The sequence below is a fragment of the Phalacrocorax carbo genome, chromosome 5, assembly GCF_963921805.1.
Source record: "Phalacrocorax carbo chromosome 5, bPhaCar2.1, whole genome shotgun sequence".
Classification (NCBI taxonomy): Eukaryota; Metazoa; Chordata; class Aves; order Suliformes; family Phalacrocoracidae; genus Phalacrocorax; species Phalacrocorax carbo.
The window spans coordinates 48,200,140-48,219,218 of NC_087517.1; positions in this window are offsets into that span (position 1 = coordinate 48,200,140).

Sequence of the window (19,079 nt, forward strand, 5' to 3'; positions counted from 1 at the left end):
AGAATATAGTAGATTGATTAAGATTTGCTACTTTTAATTAATGAATACTAGCCTATCTTTTAGCCTACTGAGGGCAAACAAGCAGACAGACCAGAGTCATGTGGAAGAGAAGAGAAAGGTGTGGGATCACTGCCAGCAGAAAAGGATGGATGGAGAACATCCACCTCTGCCTCCAGTCCCCTGGGAAGAAGCCAGCCATAGAGCATGGCCCTACTTCTGGGGCAGCATTACAGAGCAGGGATGTGACCAAACAGGAGGCACAAGGCAGAGGATAAGCCTAGCAGTTTAGGTATTGGCACCTGACATCTGTAGAGGTTTTGGTAACTTCTGCAGATAGAATTGTTGCATTCTGTTTTCCAAACTTAGTGCATTGCTATAGATCTCAACTGTGTAAATTAACAAGCAGCTCTTTTCATAATGCAACTCTACTAGTGCAAGAGTGGAACTGCTGAGACAGTGTGTTTATCTTCTAAGTGTTGAAACATAATATAAGTAATAATTCCCTGCAGAATTTAGACAAGTGTTGATTAATTTCTGTGAGATGTACTTAGGAATAAACTAAAAAGTAATGTTAGTTGCTAAATTGAACTCTGATCTGGAGGAGGCAGGGAAAGAGATACCATATGCATTTTTAATTAGATTCCATATTATCAAATATTTAAACAGTCCAACAATACAGTTACACTCCAGTCGAACTAAACAAACCAAAAGCTTCTTTCTAGGCAGGCAGAATTTTCTCTTTTAAGAGGAATTCAACACCTTAATTGAGTATCTTTGGCCTCATTTAGATTAACGTTTTAACTGTCCTGCCAAGGAGGTTGAGGGCTTTGTCCAGATTACAGTCCTCTAGTAAATTTATGTCTAAACTGTATGATGACCACTAATAGTATTCCATTAAATATGAAAGAAGACAATGTGTCTTAAATATATTTTTCACTCCAAAAAGGGAAACCTGAGGGTAGCAGTAACCCAGAGTTGCTCTTTCTCCATATAAAAAGGATATAGTTTTCTGTAGTTCGGCAAATAGTAACATCTGAAATAGAATACTTAATATATGAGAAAGGACAAAGCATTGAATTTGCTTCAACATTTTTCATTTTTCAGAGAATGACTGAACAACATAATTCGTCTGTGGTATAGGTTCCTGTGTGGAGAAGGGAAGAGAATTAAGCCTTTTAACTACACTTGAGTACAGAAAGTCCCAACACACTTTAAAATCAACAAGACAATATTTCATGGAAGCCAGAGGTACCAGTGGAACATGGATGCTTTGGAATCTGCCCACACATTAGCAAAAACATCAGGCTTTCAGCCACATTAAATTACTGGTATTAGAGTAGCTTGGAGGGAAAAAAAACCCAATGTCATTTATTTGTACTTGTAAGTTTCAAACTGGATTTTCTAAGGTGGCAGAAAAGTCCTCTGCACAATGAAGCAGTCAGAAAGTGCAAGGATAAGTGCTTGTCCCAAGACCTCATTAAAAGAAGTTTGAAGGCTACATGCATCTTCTAGCTAGGCCAATTTTTCAGCTCTGTGGCTGAAATTTTTGACGTTATACAAGAGATCAGATTATCTAACTGTTTCTCTGGCTGTAAATGTATGAAATATAACCTCTAGAAAGGCTCAGACCTATACTAACAAGGAAGGCAAAAGATATCAAATATGGTAAAGCATTTACTTTTATAATAACTGACATCAATTGCCATCTTGGTTGCATTAACTGAAAAAACAATGAACTAGGATACCATTTTAATTTTTTTTATTATGTCATTATAAAATATAAAACCATCTTAATTCTGTAACAAAGCAATTATGTGAAAGAGAGACACGGGGAAAGATACTAGTTCATCTGATTTCTATATCTGGATCTGCAATTCCTCAACTAAATTTAGAACACAAACAGTAGAAAAGAAATTATGGGAAGCTTTAATCAGAGGTTTATATAAGTAAATACTTAGATGGAATTCAGATACAGTCTATTGATAGAGAAATAGTAATTCATGCTGAGGCTGCAAAAAGCTTGGGTTTTTTTTAAATTTATTTATTTGACTTTCTGAACTCACAAACTTTTTACAACTCAGGACTTCTTTTATGTCTTTACAGGTGACCCCAGTTGGGACTTCCAAAGATGTATGAGAATTTCAAAGCTAAAATTAAAAATTTCATTTCAGAGCTGGTGCAGCCTGTAGATACAGAAGTCCATAGGCTTGTCTGTACTCTCTGTACTTTTCTTATATAATTCTGGGTAAAGAACCCAGTGCAGCAGATGTATGATTCTCTATGCCACAATAAAGGCATCAGCCTTAGAGTTAAGGACTCAGATTGATGCTCCTACAAGTCACTAAAGTAGTTCCTTTTAATTCAGTCAGACCCTGCAGAAAAGAGAACCACAAAACAAATTGGAGTGGTCCAAGGTAATCAGAAGCTTGCAGAAATACAGGCTTTTTGAAGACTTCACTATGTTGCCACAACTGCTTTAAAAATAAACAAGTGTACACAGAATGAACGTATGTAAAATTCTACATTAAAGTGAGATTGACTCATTTAGAAGCAGTAATACAGCAGGAAAGCAGCCTGCAGCTAACAAAAGGGCCGCACAGTGGGAGGCTTATGCCAGCAAACAACAATTCGCACCTGTTAATTACTCTGAATAGGCTCGCATACAATGCTAGGCATGACATTTATCCATTGTTTAGAAGCAATACTAATGTAATCGCTTACGTTATTGTTATAAGTGAAATGAAAGCTTAACATGAATCATTTCCTTGCAAATCATCAATTAACTCATCGTAGCATTTGCCAGAGGACCCATAAAGTTCCAGTGTATCCTAAAGCTATGTAAATAATGAGTATTTCAGCTTTGCTGACAATTATGGTAAGGTTGTTTATGGTAGGATTATGCAAACTCAATATTTCAGAGAAATTTCTATTTAAACCATCATTTGTTATTTAAAATATAAAATACTTGTTTGTATTTAAAAAAAAATCTCACAGAAGTTTCACTAACAATTCCAGCACTTTCTAATTAGAAAGCATGTCAATCAAATTTGAAAGTTTTAAAACAATATTTAATAATTTGAACACCAGTCAAAAATCTAACCATTTAACTTGACAGACTTGAAAGTCTTAAGCCTTTTACAATTTCATTTTGTTTTTTTCACATTAATGCCTGGATGAACACAAACTGAAGGCATGAAATATTTTGATATTTCTTTCTTTTTAAGAATTATTTGATTAAAAATACTTTTCCTACCTGTACCCATCTGTGTTCCTAAAACATTTATTTGAGCATCATTGGAAGTCCTGTCCCTAATCTTGTCTAGTCAGACCAGTTATCCCCAGGGTATTCAGCCCCCTGAGCTGGAAAGCAGGGATGGATCACAGAATAAACCCCCCGTAACCCAGGAGGAAGCAGTTTACAACCTGCTGCTCCACCTGGACACTCACAAGTCTATGGGGCTGGACAGGATCCATCTGAGGGCACTTAGGGAGCTGGCAGAGGAGCTTGCCAGGCCACTCTCCATCATTTATCAGCAGTCCTGGTTAACAGGGGAGGTCCCAGGCGACTGGAAGCTTGCCGATGTGATGCCCATCTACAAAAGGGGCTGGAAGGAGGATCTGGGGAACTACTGGCCTGTCAGCCTGACCTTGGTACTGGGGAAGTTTATGGAGCGGTTCATATGAGTGCACTCAGCACGCAAGTGCAGGACAGCCAGGGGATCAGGTCCAGCCAGCACGGCTTCATGAAAGGCAGGTCCTGCCTGAACAACCTGTTTTCCTTCTATGACCAGGTGACCTGCCTAGTGGATGAAGGAAAGGCTGTGGATGTTGTCTGGACTTTAGTAAAGCCTTTGACACTGTCTCCCACAGCATTCTCCTAGAGAAACTGATGGCTCATAACTTAGATAGGTGTACTTTTCACTGGGTAAAAAAATGGATGGATGGCCAAGCCCAGAGTTGTGGTGAAGAGAGTTAAATCCAGTTGGTGACCGGCCACAAGCGTGTTCCCCAGGGCTCAGTTTTGGGGCCAGTCTTATTTAAAAACTTTATCAATGATCTGTATTAGGAGTTAGAGTGCACCCTCAGTAAGTTTGCAGATGACACCAAACTGGGCAGGTGTGTTGATCTGTTCGAGGGTAGGAAGGCTCTACAGACAGGCTGGATCGATGGGCCGAGGCCAATTGTATGAGGTTTAACAAGGGTCAGCGCTGGGTCCTGCACTTGGGTCACAACAACCCCATGCAACGCTACAGGCTTGGGGAAAGGTGGCTGGAAAGCTGCGTGGCAGAGAAGGACCTGGGCGCGTTGGTTGACAGCCAGCTGAATGTGAGCCAGCAGTGTGCCCAGGTGGCCAACAAGGCCAACAGCATCCTGGCTTGTATCAGGAATAGTGTGGCCAGCAGGAGCAGGGAAGTGATCGTGCCCCTGTACTCGGCACTGGTGAGGCCGCATCTCACATACTGTGTGCAGTTTTGGGCCCCTCAGTACAAGAAGGACACTGAGTTACTGGAATGTGTCCAGAGAAGGGCAATGAAGGTGGTGAAGGGTCTGGAGATCAGGTCTTATGAGGACAAGTTGGGGGAACTGGGGTTGTTTAGCCTGGAGGAGTCTGAGGGGAGACTTTATTGATCTCTACAACTACCTGAAAGGAGGTTGTAGTGAGGTGGGTGTTGGTCTCTTCTCCCAAGTAGTAAGTGATAGGATGAGAGGAAATGGCCTCAAGTTGCACCAGGGGAGGTTTAAATTGGATATTAGGAAAAATGTCTTCACTGAAAGAGTGGTGAGTCATCGGAACAGGCTGCCCAGAGAGGTGGTGGAGTAACCATCCCTGGAGGTGTTCAAAAACCATGTAGACATGGCACTTGAGGGCATGGTTTAGGAGACATGGTGGTATTTGGTTGACAGTTGGACTTGATGATCTTAGAGGTCTTTTCCAATCTTAATGATTCTATGATTCTATAATCTTAAATACTAGTACACTTGATGTCAAAGGGTGCTAAACAGTCATGATGGTCAGCCTTGAAACCTTGAATAGAGAGAATAGAAAGCCCCTAAAACAAAGGTCTGCAAATACCTGCCTTAGGGCTAACCATTGCTCAGGCAGAACTCACAGTAGTACATGAAGTAATACTCTAACTTAGTGATAACTGACAGGATGAAGTATGACCTCTGGTTACCTTAGGTAACTATAGTACTAAAAAGCACACCCCTTGGAGGGACAGGTCTAAATGTAAGCCCAGCTTAATATAATGAACCAATCTAAAAGTAAGACATGCACAGATGAGTTTTTGTACAAGTAACCAACCAGATACTTTCAAGTAACTTCTTTTTGTTATCATTTCGTATAAAAGACCCCATGTGTTTCTAAAAGGTGTGCTGGCTGATGTTAAATGCCCAGCACTCCATTCTGCAGACTGGTAGTAAAGACAAATATCTCAATTCAGTGTGTTGATTGACATTTTGCACACTGGGTGAAGAACCATGATTTAGGGACAAGACACTCACTCTGCTAGTGACTTCCAAGGAGGATCTCAGTACTGAAGGATTAGAAAATGTTGCCCCACTGCTATACGAGTACTCAAAGAGTTCAGCCTGAATATATACCCAGGCATTTTGCACATTAAAAAGAGTAGACTATATAATCATTTTGAGAAACTTTTTAGGACAAAATAGAAGTAATAATAGAGAAAACACTCTCATACAGGTTTAATAAAAATCTGGCATTTATACAGATCCTGAGTATGAACAGGACTGTTATGATTTTTTTTAATAGTTAAAACGCAGTAAAAAACCAAACCAAACACCGGCAAAGCCCAGGAATTTTGGAGTGGGTGGGTAGGAAGAGAGTATAGACATACTATCTGTCATCTAAAAGTATTAAAATTTTAAGATTATAGTTTAATCTGGTCTTTTCTGTTTCCACAGTAAGCAGAGATCAACACCTCTTGAGGCTTATTTGTGCTATCTCTATTTCCCTCCCCATCTATATTGCTATTAATTTCTCTTTCAAAGCAATTCCCCACTGATTTTAGAGCATCTCAATGACCCATTTAGACAAGATTCTTAACTTTTAGACTGGTTGTGCTGGGGAACAGGAATTCTTCCTGAAATGTTTGTACTTAGTAATTTGTTTCAGGTTTCCACATGAAAATCAAGGGATCCTAGGCAATATACTAATAATTGATTTAGTTTTGCCCTCCTCTTGGACAAGTAGCGCTAAGGAGTAAGCCTGGTAGTCACTCATGGCCAATATTATTTCTTTTGCTGAATTATTACTCCTTTTTGATTGTGTAACTAACAATGAAAAGGCCATAATTTGCTACTAATCACAGAATGGTTCAGGTTGGAAGGGACCTCCTGAGTTTACCTTGTCCAGCCCAGCCTCAAGCAGGGTCAAATACAGCAGGCTGCAAAAGACTGTGTCCAGTCAAGTTTTGAGTATCTCTAGGGATGGAGACTTCACAATCTCCCTGGACAACCTTTTCCAGTGCACAACCACCTTTACAGTAAAAAATGGGGTGGTTTTTTTTGCATCCAAGTAGATTTTTCTGAGGTTTTATTTGTGCTAACAGTGATTGTTAGCAACAGGTTGTAATTCAACCGATGATCAAGTTTGTTCAAGGACAAATTATATTCAGAAAACTGTGACTCTCATTCCAAGTGGTTTTCTGCAATGATTATGAACAGGGCTTGTTCTTAACTGTATTTATAAAATGTTCAACTGATACTAATTGAAAGTCCCAATGCTAACGATAGTGCAACCTACATGTATTAAGTATTTTTCTGTACTAATATCTTATTGATAAACCAATGTATAAATAGATACATTCTCTATGCACATTAAAACAGGCCAGTGGTATGGCTAATGGTGTTTTTTGCCTGTGGCAGGTATAACTAGTAAGAAGGTAAAATCTCTAGATATGTAGATATGCATGTAGCCTTCATCAGATCTCTCATGTGTCCAAGTAGAACCAAGTAGAACTATTTAATTTCTGACATAGAGGTTGTTAGTGATCTAAAACTTTTTAAGAAACTTTTGGTTCTGGTTCTACATCCCAAGCAGGTTTCAGGCCCTATTCCAGGGGAAAAAAACAGAATTTTGTTTGTGTGTCTTCTTCTTTGCCTGTTTTTGATCCACTCTTATTTTCATAGAAGTACCAGCCACACTCATCATGGTGGCATGGAGGGCTACAAATCACAGTTGAGCACACATCTGTCTCCAAATGTAAGAGATTTGCTGCTTCCTTTGATTTTTAAGAGACCTCATCAAGATCCTTCTTAATGTACTATAAGGTTTGAGATAACAAAGGTTTGTGATACCCTTCAGGAAACCTTTTATTTCTTCCACTCACCACAGCTGATGAAACAGTAAGGATTCAATTTTCATTAGAAGTTTCCAAAATTAGTTTCAGGCAAAGCTGGACAAATGAACACTCCAGTTTGTTCTGCACTAGCCAATCAAGATGACCTCTGCTCTTTCTAACAAAGAGGCAAAGAAAGTTGGAGAATGTCATTCAAAGATATAATGAATCCAAATATAGGGGTACTAACTCCAGAATAAGAATCTTGCAGTCACCAGTGCAGAACTAGTGTATATTTTCTTTGTTAATTCAGATTTGCTAAAAAACCTGCATATTTTGTGTTACATGTTCTCTTATGTAAACATATAGTTTGAAAGCATAGTGTCAGTAGGAAATCCTTACTATGTGTCTTGGCTAATTAAACATAAATGCAGTCATCTCTCCATCTGATATGGTTCCTGCTGGGCAATACAGGATGTAGAATAGTAGTTTTAATAACTGTGGAACCATAGCCTGAAAGAATGCACACGGGAATAAACTTTCTGAACATATAAAATGCTTTTGATTCAAGTATCTTCTGTCTAATTTTGAAGAAAATACTGAAATTTATAATGAAACCAAATAAGGTAAGAATAATAATGGAAAAAAATCCGATGTACCGTCAAGCATTTTCCAGAGCCACTTGCATTAGAACAAGAGTATAGTAACACAATTGTTAGAATCTGTTTGTTAAATCATTCTGAGTTCAAATTTGATCCACCTAGCCTCACTAATGTTACTGGGTTTTCTTTCAGTCACCCCTTGGTCTTTTGCTTCCATCTCTTTTGCTAAAGTGCCTAGGACAAAGACCCAATAGCTTTCAGGGTTTGGTTCCATATACAGCCCGAGAAAGTATCATGCTATCTTAAAAAGGTGTGCTTGGTGAAGAACCCTTGGATGGATGAATTATCAAGCAATGCATGGTGCTCAATATCACTTGCATGTCAATAACCAGAATGCCCCTGCAGATTTTTCCACAGGCAGTTGTGGTATCTTTGTGCTTGGTGCATAATGGATAGGCTGCACCTGTGTTGAGAGCACTGAGATCTTTATTCCAAAGAGTACTGCATGAAAAAGCACAAAATTTGCCTACACATCACCAAAGAAACCTGAGAGACTCTTGGGTTTCCTGAGGTTAAAGCAGTTTAAATTAGTTCTGAGTATTTTGCAGAATGTCACTTGTTCACCTCAATAGGGTGCAGATAGAGTTGGATGGCCATCTGTCACTTGTTTCAGCTGCCAGCAATCAGCCACTTGGCAGGGCTAAAGCAAAGAACATCTCCATTATATTTAAAGATATACTGGACATTTAGCCATGAGATTCCTGCCAGCAGTTCTGAAGTTAGGAAGCATGTGATTAGAAGGAAGATGCAAAACTGAAAGTAGGTGGAATGTTTCAGGCCCACTATGAGTCTGAAGAATAATTTGAAAAAAATATTGAAGCCTTTCAAGGATTTTTAAAAGATTAGTAAATTTATTTACAATGTATTTTTGTCCTTTCATTTTACAAGTCAAGCCAAATTTATAATTAGATTATTATTAAGTGAGTGGCTTCTCCCACCTCATTCTCAAAATAGATTGAACTCAAATGGAGTGATATATATCTTTAGAAATCTTCATCCACTGACTCAGCAAACCTCCTTTCCAGAATGAAGTGAGGTTAAGTCTGAACTAGATCAAACACTAAATAAACAGTACAATTTATATTAATTTCCAAAATTTGTTTCCAAACCCTCAAAAAAAACCCCAAAACAATCCACTTCCTCCACCACAAAAAAATCCTCAAAATACTTCTGAATATTGCTGAAACTTCAGAAAACTACCTGACCATCAGGACATAATCCCAAAGAACAATGTTTGCGTGTACCTCCTTGTGCTGGTTTTGGCTGAGAAGGGGTTAATTCTCTTCACTGTGGTCATTGGGTACCATCCCAGCTTCCTGCACTCTGCTGCATCGGCAGGAGGCCATAAGGGGCGAGGCCACAGCCGGGGCAGCTGACCCCAACTGGCCAATGGCAGGTTCATTCCATACCATGTGACACCGTGACCAGTATATTAATATATTAAGGGGGGGGGGGGAGGGGGGGGCAGTTGTGGCTTGGGGAGGTGTGGTGGTGGGTGGTTGTATGGTGTGAGGTTTATTTTGGTGGTCCTTCCCCCTCCCCCACCAGTGGGGGAGTGAGTAAGCGAGTGAGTGACTGCGTGGGGCTGAGTTGCCAGCTAAACCACAACAGTCTTTTTTGGTGTCCATGTGGGGCACAAGGGTTTGAGATTTAAGGTACCCTGGTCATGAGTAAACTTCAAGTGCATTTTCCGTGGCTAATCCAAAGTATTTCTTAGGCAAATGCTGCCTGTGATTAATTTAAAAAATGGCCCATCCAAGAATTGTTCTTTACACAATAGTCAACTATTTAAATACATTTTTTCCATAAAGTTCCAATGTAGTTTAAAATCCTTTCCCCAGGCATGTGTGGCAGCTGATGACCATAACACACTGTGTTATATTACTGCAAACAATATTTTTATTTAAAAGAGAAACACTCCTATAACTTCTTGTAGCTTAAATTTCCTTACCGTTCCTGGACATTTCTGTGAATTTTGTTAAAGTTCTCAAGAAACTTCTCTTTGCTCCTGGAAGTTGCCATTTCCTCAATCTGATCTGTTCAAGTTTGCAGAAAAAAACATAAACATTTTTTTTCCTCCTCTTTGGACTTAAAGGGATTGGGTAAATTATCCCTGTTTTTTTTAAAGTTCCAGCATCCTATGTTAGAAGCTTTCCCAGGCATGTGATTATGTGATCAAAGTTGAACCACTGCTTAGTCACTAAAAGTATTAACTTAATGTAACCAAAATTCCTGTTCATCAGTTCAGCTCCTTAACTCAGGTACTATCCTTCTACTTTTAATTTGCGAACATAGACATGTACCAGCCACCAGTGGTTAAATCCGTTTATCTCATTTATTGGTTTACTAAAATAAATAGTGAAATTAATAGTGAAAATACTAAAATTAATAGTGAAAACAAAAATCCCTAAATGAAAAAGAAAATTAAATAATTTCATTTTTTAAAAACCTAAATACTAAACCTGTTCAACAGATGACAGTTCTAATTAACAGCATCAGAATGATATATGCTGGTTGATGTCCCAGAGAACATCAGTTGAACGTATATGCAAGGCTGATGATCAGTAAGTTTGAAGCCAATTTTGATAAAATGGTACATCATTAGCATATATTTTCTGAATATAATCCTATGAGAAGATTTAGAAATTTGATGACAAAATCTGGAAAATTTGGCCAATTTTAAACTTATGGAAAATGGAGTTAACATTTGAAAGATGTGATTGCAGGTTCTTTGAATGATGACTTGTCATGGTTTAACCCCAGTTGGCAACCAAGCACCACACAGCTGCTCGGTTTACCCCCACCCCCGTGGTGGGATGGGAGAGAGAATCTGAAGAGCAAAAGTAAAACTCATGGGTTGAGATAAGTTTATATTATTACATTTTATTTAATTATTAATGAAATAACAACAACAACAATAATACTACGTAATTAAAAGTAAAACGAAGGGAGGGAGGGAGCAACAAAACCCAGCCTATCCCTGAGAAGCCATCACTGCCTCCCAGCCAACCCTCCCCTCTCCCCAGCTAATATACTGAGCATGACATCATATGGTATAGACCTTTGGCCACTTTGGGTCAGCTGTCCCGGCTGTGCCCCCTCCCAGCTTCTGGTGCACCCAGCAGAGCATGAGAAGCTGGAAAGTCCTTGACTAGTGTAAGCACTACTTAGCAACAACTAAAACATCAGTGTGTTATCAACATTATTCTCATCCTAAATCCAACACATAGCACTATACCAGCTATTAGGAAGAAAATTAACTCTATCCCAGTCAATATCTGTATCAGTCAGTTTGGGTGGCTAATATAGTTAATAAATGTTATATATATATATATAAATAGATAGCTATCTATACATAAATAGATAACTGACCTACCATCATAATAGATATCATGATGACTATGACAGAATAGAATAGAATAGAATAGAATAGAATAGAATAGAATAGAATAGAATAGAATAGAATAGAATAGAATAGAATAGAATAGAATAGAAGACCTATCATCAGGTCAGTTAATTGACCCCAATGTTGACTGTATCAATTAAAACACCACACATGAGATTACACATGGTGTAATCTCATCACAAAAAGCAACCGGTTTTTAGATAGGAAAACTAAATGCTGAACCTTAAATTAAGAGACAGCACTGGAAACTTAGTTTCCTATAACCCATAGTTTTAGCTAAGTTAAAAGACCTCTATTTCTAGTTTGGTTTTCGTTTTTTTCCTCTTTTTTTTTTTTCTTTAACCATTATAAATTTGGTGGACAGCCTGTAAATTTTAAGTTGTGCTTTGCTACCAGCATAAAATAGGCTTTATTATAACTGAAGTCCATTTAAAATAGCGTGGTATAGACATTCTGTTTTTCAAAATACCTTTAATAGTAAATACAAGCAATACATTTTATATAGCAAAATCTAATAGAACAATGTAACTAGCCTATAGCTCTTAAGATGCACCATCACTACTTAAACTCCCTTGAACCAAACAGCTTTGTTTTGTGCATTGTTATTGTAAATACCTTCAGCAGTTGGCATAAAAAGTTTAAATGATATTGTTTCATTTGTTAGTGAAACAAATAATATGTTACAGACTTCATTTTAATAAAGTTCATTTACTGAACTTTTTTGGATGGGAAAAAAATCACAAGACTTGAATGGACTTTGCACAAGGATTCTTAGAATCAGTCAACAGAAGAGAACAGAAAATTGAGAGCTTTGAAGACAGAAAATGAGAATATTTTATGATATGACCACAACTGCAATTTTAGTGTTTTACTTTTCAACAACCTAAAGGGGAAGAGTCTCCTTGTTGTGTATATATGCAATACACATTTGTGCTATATCAGTTTTATTACTTTAAAAAAGACAAGACATTAAAAAATGTCATTGAATTCTCCTCTGTGCTGATATCCATTCTTATGGCATTGTCAGTAAGCTCATTGTTGCTCTCTAGGGTTTTTCAGCTAATCTATACAAGTCACAGGAGACTGCATATAAACTGTGGCATATCAGAGCTTCTTGGCCTCCAGTCACCCTTCTTGCCCCAGCTGTTCGCAGTCTTTGCACTGAGAATGGACTGTAGGTGAATAATTGGGTTGATTTGATGGGTGAACTGTCATGACATTTACTGCACAAATAAATAACATGGGCCAAATTAATCCTTTAAAATGGGTATACTTGCACCAGGGATCAGGGTAGTTTGCTGGTGGATGAGTGTACACAAGGGCAGCAAATTACCATGGTACCTTCCTTCCCTGAAGGTGTAAAACATGAAACAGAAAGAAATTCCAAGGCCAGGGAAAAAAAAAAGGTTTTATATATAAAAAATTACCTTCAGTACTTGAAAAGGTCTGGTGCTCACTTTGGGGCTGTTTTGGACAAATGTAGGCATTCACATTTCTCTTAGGCTTTTTTTCTTCATAAGTACAACATTTTTATTCTCCAAACAACAGAGGAGCAATAAACCCATCATCACAGACACTATCACCATCACAAAAGTGTTTTCTTTGTATACTCTTCACTGGGTTTACCAGTTATCAGCCAGTTTTGGCACTAGACTTATACAACCTAGTCTAACATAAAAAGTAGAATGTTAAAAAGCAAGCAACTTTCCCTGAAACTTAGGTTTCATGAACTCAGCTAATAGTCATACACATCCATGTGCCTTTTGATGCAGTTCCTATACCAGGAACTTTCTGTCATATATATATCTATGAAATACTGTTGGAGCAGTTTATCATAGTGTAGCAAATATTGCTACAAAACTTTAGAGGTGGGGACAGTGATTTTCTTTAAAATGAATATTGGAACAAAACAGGTTTCACTTACTCTCACTCTACCTCACTCTTCCATATTCACAAACACCAGAAATCTGCGTGGTGTCAAAGAAGTCTGTCCTGCTGCCAGGCACCATAGGAGGGGTTTCAGTCTTTTCAGCCACAGTCAGGCACCATGATGCTTGTGTCCACATGTGCGGTCCAGGATCTGTCACGATGAAGGACAAAGGATACCAGCTGTTTTGTCCGCACATGTCTTACGTAATTCTAAGTTTGGTGACTATTTGCGGGTTGTGGATATGGTTTTTGTTCCATTTTGGAGCTGATGGTTACAGAATCACAGAATGGTAGGGGTTAGAAGGGACCTCTCGAGATCATCTTGTCCAACCCCCCTGCTTCAGCAGGGACACCCAGAGCAGGGGGCACAGGAACCCATCCAGGTGGGTTTTGAACATCTCCAAGGAAGGAGACTCCACAACTTCCCTGGGCAGCCTGTGCCACTGCTCTGGCACCCTCACAGGAAAGAACTTTTTCCTCATACTGCGGTGGAACTTCCTGTGTTCCAACTTGTGCCCAGTGCCCCTTCTCCTGTCACTGGGCACCACTGAAAAGAGTCCAGTCCCATTGTCCTGACACCCACCCTTCAGATATTTATAGGTATTGAAGAGATTCCCCCTCAGTCTTCTCTTCTCCAGGCTGATCAAACCCAGGTCTCTCAGCCTTTCCTCATAAGGGAGATGTTCCAGTCCCCTGGTCACCTTGGTAGCTCTCTGCTGGACTTGCTCAAGCAGTTCCATGTCCTTCTTAAATGGAGGGGCCCAAAAGCAGACACGGTACTCCAGATGTGGTCTCACTAGGGCAGAGTAGGGCAGGAGGATAACCTCCCTCGACCTGCAGGCCACATTCCTTTTAATGCACCCCAGGATACCATTGGCCTTCTTGGCCACAAGGGCACATTGTTGGCTCATGGGCACATTGTTGTCCAGCAGCACTCCCAGGTCCTTCTCAACAGAGCCACTTTCCAGCAGTTCAGCCCCCAGCCTGTACCGGTGCATGGGGTTGTTCCTCCCCAGGTACAAGACCTTGCACTTGCTCTTGTTGAATTTCATGAGGTTCCCCTCGGCCCAACTCTCCAGCCTGTCCAGGTCTCGCTGGATGGCAGCACAGCCTTCTGGTGTATCAGCCACTCCTCCCAGCTTGGTATCATCAGTAAACTTGCTGAGGTTACACTCTGTCCCTTCATCCAGGTCATTGATGAATATGTTGAACAGGACTGGACCCAGCACAGACCCGTGGGGAACACCACTAGTTATGGGCCTCCAACCAGACTCTGCTCCGTTGATCATGACCCTCTGAGTTGTGTTGTTGAGCCAGTTCTCTGTCCACCTCTCTGTCCACTCATCCAGCCCACACTTCCTTAGCTTGTCTATGAGGATGCTATGGGAAACAGTGTCGAATGTCTAACTGAAGTCAAGATAGACAACGTCCACTGCTCTCCCTCCATCAACCCAGGCAGTCACGCCATCATAGAAGGCTATCAGGTTGGTCAAGCAATGATCAGTGTGTCTGTCCCGTCTCAACTTCATCACACCAGCAGTCCATACCGTTTTTTGTGTTCACATCTGGACGTCTTCTAAAACTTCAGATATGTGTGCTGGAGCCTTGACAATGCCTGTGGGCATCTATTACCTAGCAGCTGCAGTCTGGCCTCTCGTTGCTTCTGTTTTTAGCTGTGATGTGTTAGAATCACAGACAACTCTCATGTAAGGAAAGGCTGAATCAGTCCCACACTTACTGTGAAAAACTATTACTCGTTACCTGACTGGGATAAATGAGGCAACTGATCAGTGTCATAGAGCAGAAACATTCCATAACCCTTTAAATAAGCTCCACAGAGTTATTCTTAAACACCTTACCTTAAATTTAGGCTTTGACACTTGCACCTTATGTAACCTGACTTTAATTAAAAAAAAAACACAACTCCCCTTTGGTTTCTTTCTCTTCCGAGTTGCTGATCTACTGCAGCTTAAAGAGATCAGCTCTGTCCTTTTAGCTCATCCGTCAGTCATTACCAGCTTAGAATCAGCACCTTTTTTTCACTAGTTGACTATTCTAAGGGTGATGTACTGGAGGACTGAGAGAAGGAGACAGGCTGATTTTCAAACTGTAACATCAAAAGTTGGAAAGAAATTGTTTTATTTCTGTAATAAACAGTTATGGTAAATTAACATGGGAGAAACAAAATACATGAAACTTCAGAGATTATTCTGCAGAACTCCTTTCTGAAGAGAGACAGAAAGAAGAAAAGAAGAGAAAGAACAGATATTTAGCTTGACATTGAAAGTACGGAAGGGCCAAATATTTTATTGGTGTAAGGGGGCATAACTCGACTGAGTATCAGTAGAACTCTGTGTATCCATTAATAGTTGCTACATTCCAGACACACAGCATGCTTTGTTTATTCTGCGTTAAATTCATGGGACTAGATGTAGTACACAGTCTACACCAGACAAAGTTAATAGTGATAAAAAAGTTTGAAGAGATACAAAGGTTACATAGCAGTAAAGGGCCATAAACCCTCTTTATATTTGAGGCTGGGAAGGAGAAAAAACTACTAGTGTGCCAGTGCTGCATGAAAAATGGATTATTGTCAGTGGGAATGAAACAAGGCCATGATCTCAACTAATTCAATGTTCCTTCCCAGCTTTTCTCTCTCTTTAAACTGCCAGTTTAAAGTTTTATAGTACTCTTAGTTCCCTGGATCTTGTTTAGTAAGTTTTTAGTACAACACAATTTTAGATCATACGATCGTTAAATAAATTTCCAGTTTATGCTAATATGCTCATTAGAGATAGCTGAAAATTTCTATCCAAACAATTTTGGCCTGAAAATTATTTTTTTAAAAAAACATAACTATACATTCACATCTATGTACACCAGTGCTATATAATGCATAACAAATCTTGAAATAGAATTATTTCTGAGAAATTAAAATTTTATTTCTATTTTGTTTTTCCATATTTTAGATGCTTCATTTGTTATAAGCAGATGTGTTAGCTGCACTTATTTTATAACTATTGAAATATTGAATTTAGTTGAAGTAATTCCATATAACAATTTTTCTTGAATAAGACTCAGTGTAAACTATAAACTTTAGCTGCATAGCCCATTAAACAGGAAGAGATACAGTACCTTGAGGTAATACTTCTGATTACATTGGAGTCATGATTGAATTTGACTCAGATGATATGAAAGTCAAATAGCACAACATTCCCCTACTCTACTCTTTTAGCGTGTGTATTGAAGATAGGGAAAAATACTAAGGGAAACATTCTCATCAGTTCTTACCTCACCTTCCTCCCTTTATTGGCTTGTTTTTCTCACTGTTCAATTTATTATCTTTACTAAATGACAAATTTATCAAATGCAAACCATCTGTTTTTAGACTGAAACAAGGCTAACATCTTAGACGATTGGTGATCATCTGTGTCCATGCTGCTTTTCTGTTCCACCATTTAGGATGGTAATAGAAAGTTATAGTAGATAAACTAGCAAAACACACTTGATTTTTTTTTAGGACTACTCAGCTGAATGCATTCAGAAAGCATAGGAGCCTGAAAAGCAGCTTTCAGATTAGGTGGGGTCTGCACCTGGCTGGCAATTAAAGAGTCTTATAGTTGGCAAGTTCAGGTAGCTTTTTCCCAGAAAACACTGCATTGGTGTCCAAAGGAAATTCTTGTTTAATATGAATTTCAGATGTAGCTGCTTTTCAAAACTTTTACTGAGAGCTCTCCAACATTAGTGTGTCTTTTATCCCAGTCTCATTGCTTTCTCTTCAATTTATTACAGTTTTATGGAAATTACAAATGATTTGTGAGAAGAAAGGGAGAAGAGGTTTTTTTGGCAAGCTTTAATATCCTGATAATGAGCTTTCCAGAAAGAGTTAAGGAATGTTGATAGGGTGGATATTCTTTTTTTCTTTCCCTCCATCTTCTTGCTTACTAAAAAGAAGCCATATGAAGATACAAAGTTTCACAGAAAGTCACTGCAATAAAAAGTGCCTATTATAGAGTGTCAATGGATGTGATAACATACATAATTTACCTCAGGGGACTATGTAATTAGAAAATTAACCTTTTACATTTCTCTCCTTAATCAGCTGCAACAAATGACTAGAGAATAACACATTAGCAGCTGCATTTACTGTATTTACATGCTATTAATGAGGAACTGACTATACTTAAAGAGACAAAAGAGAAGAGTTGAGTCTGTGTCTATTAGAAGTACAGTGGTTGAGATAGCATGGTGGCTGTTTATGTTCTTTTTTTCCTTGGTGATTTCCACTTTGAAAAGATTTAATGAAAAAGGGCTGCTTAATACCAATTGTGGTGATTTTTTTTTAAAATAAGATGAATAGTTTTTTATTAAGAAATTGATAGACACCAATTTCATTATGAAAGAGCTGTCTACAACTAATAATGTATTCTAATCACTATGAACTTTACCTGAAATTATTCACATAACAAAATCAAAGTTGCCATGTCTGACTACCAATATCCAGAATATTTTTGTTTCTGTATTGACAGCTGAACGAAGCCTCATGTTTGTAGTAGTCTTAGATAAATTTAGGGTGATGGAAGAAGATATAAATGCCAATAGTGCAATTCTCACATTCAGGGTGAGTTATACATTGTGTTATCATCTATCAGAAAAGACAAGAGTTATGAGAGGACCTTCTCCCTTTTTCCAAGTACTGAGCAAAGGTGATTTCTGTCATTCTGAAGAACATTCTTGCTCTTCAACAAGAAATACACATATTTATTTTCAGACCAAATTTGATAGAGTTTCACTAGTGAGTGGAAAAAAGTCAGGACGACAAGCACCAGTCAGGTTCTGGAAGATGTAGGGATCACAGTATTACCATAACCGAGTGTTGTGGTTTAGCCCCAGCCAGGAACTCAGCCCCACACAGCTGCTTATTCACTCCCCCCTGGTGGGATGGGGAGAGAATCAGAAGGGTAAAAGCAAGAAAGAACAGTTTAATAATTAAAATAAAATAATAATAATAGCAACAACAATAATGAGGATGAAAAGGAAAATAAGGGGGAAGGAGTGGAAGGGAAGGGGAAGGAACAACCAAAACCAACCGCACGTGACGCAGCCGCCCGCCGACCCGCCGCCGCCAGTCCCCGAGCCGCGACCGCCCCCCCGCGCGCCTCCGGCCCCCGTTAACGTCCCGCTCCCGGCGCCCCGCGGTAGGGAATGAACATCCCATTGGCCGGTCGGGGGCAGCTGTCTCGGCTGTGGCCCCGCCCCCGCGGCCTCCTGCCCTCGTGGCAGAGCGGGAAGCTGGGAAGGCCCCTGGCTGCTACAGGCGCTCCTTAGCGACACTGAGCCGCTCCTTAACAGCAACGAAAGCATCACTGTGCCCCTGGCACTGTACCAGCTACAGTGAAGGGGATTCCCAGCCAAAACCAGCACACTATGTCCCATGCCTCTCCCAGTAAGGACAAATGAATAATCGGGGAAAAATACTTCAACTGTCACTCTTCAGAATAACTAGTATCTCGCCAGTGATTCTTTCTTTAGCAGGAAAATTTAGAAGATGGTAACAAGCCAAACTCAAGAGCTGTGCTTCTCTGCCTGGGCCATGTAATCATGGACAAATCATTTGTCCTCTCTGAGCTTCAATTCCCTTGTCTATAAAGTTAGGATAATCCTAGTCCCTTACCTCACAGAGTAATGCCCCTTGAGGGCATTGACTGAATGCGTTAATGTTTATAAAATGTGCAGTTATAATGGGGATCTGCATGACAGTCATCTTAGAAACCATAAATA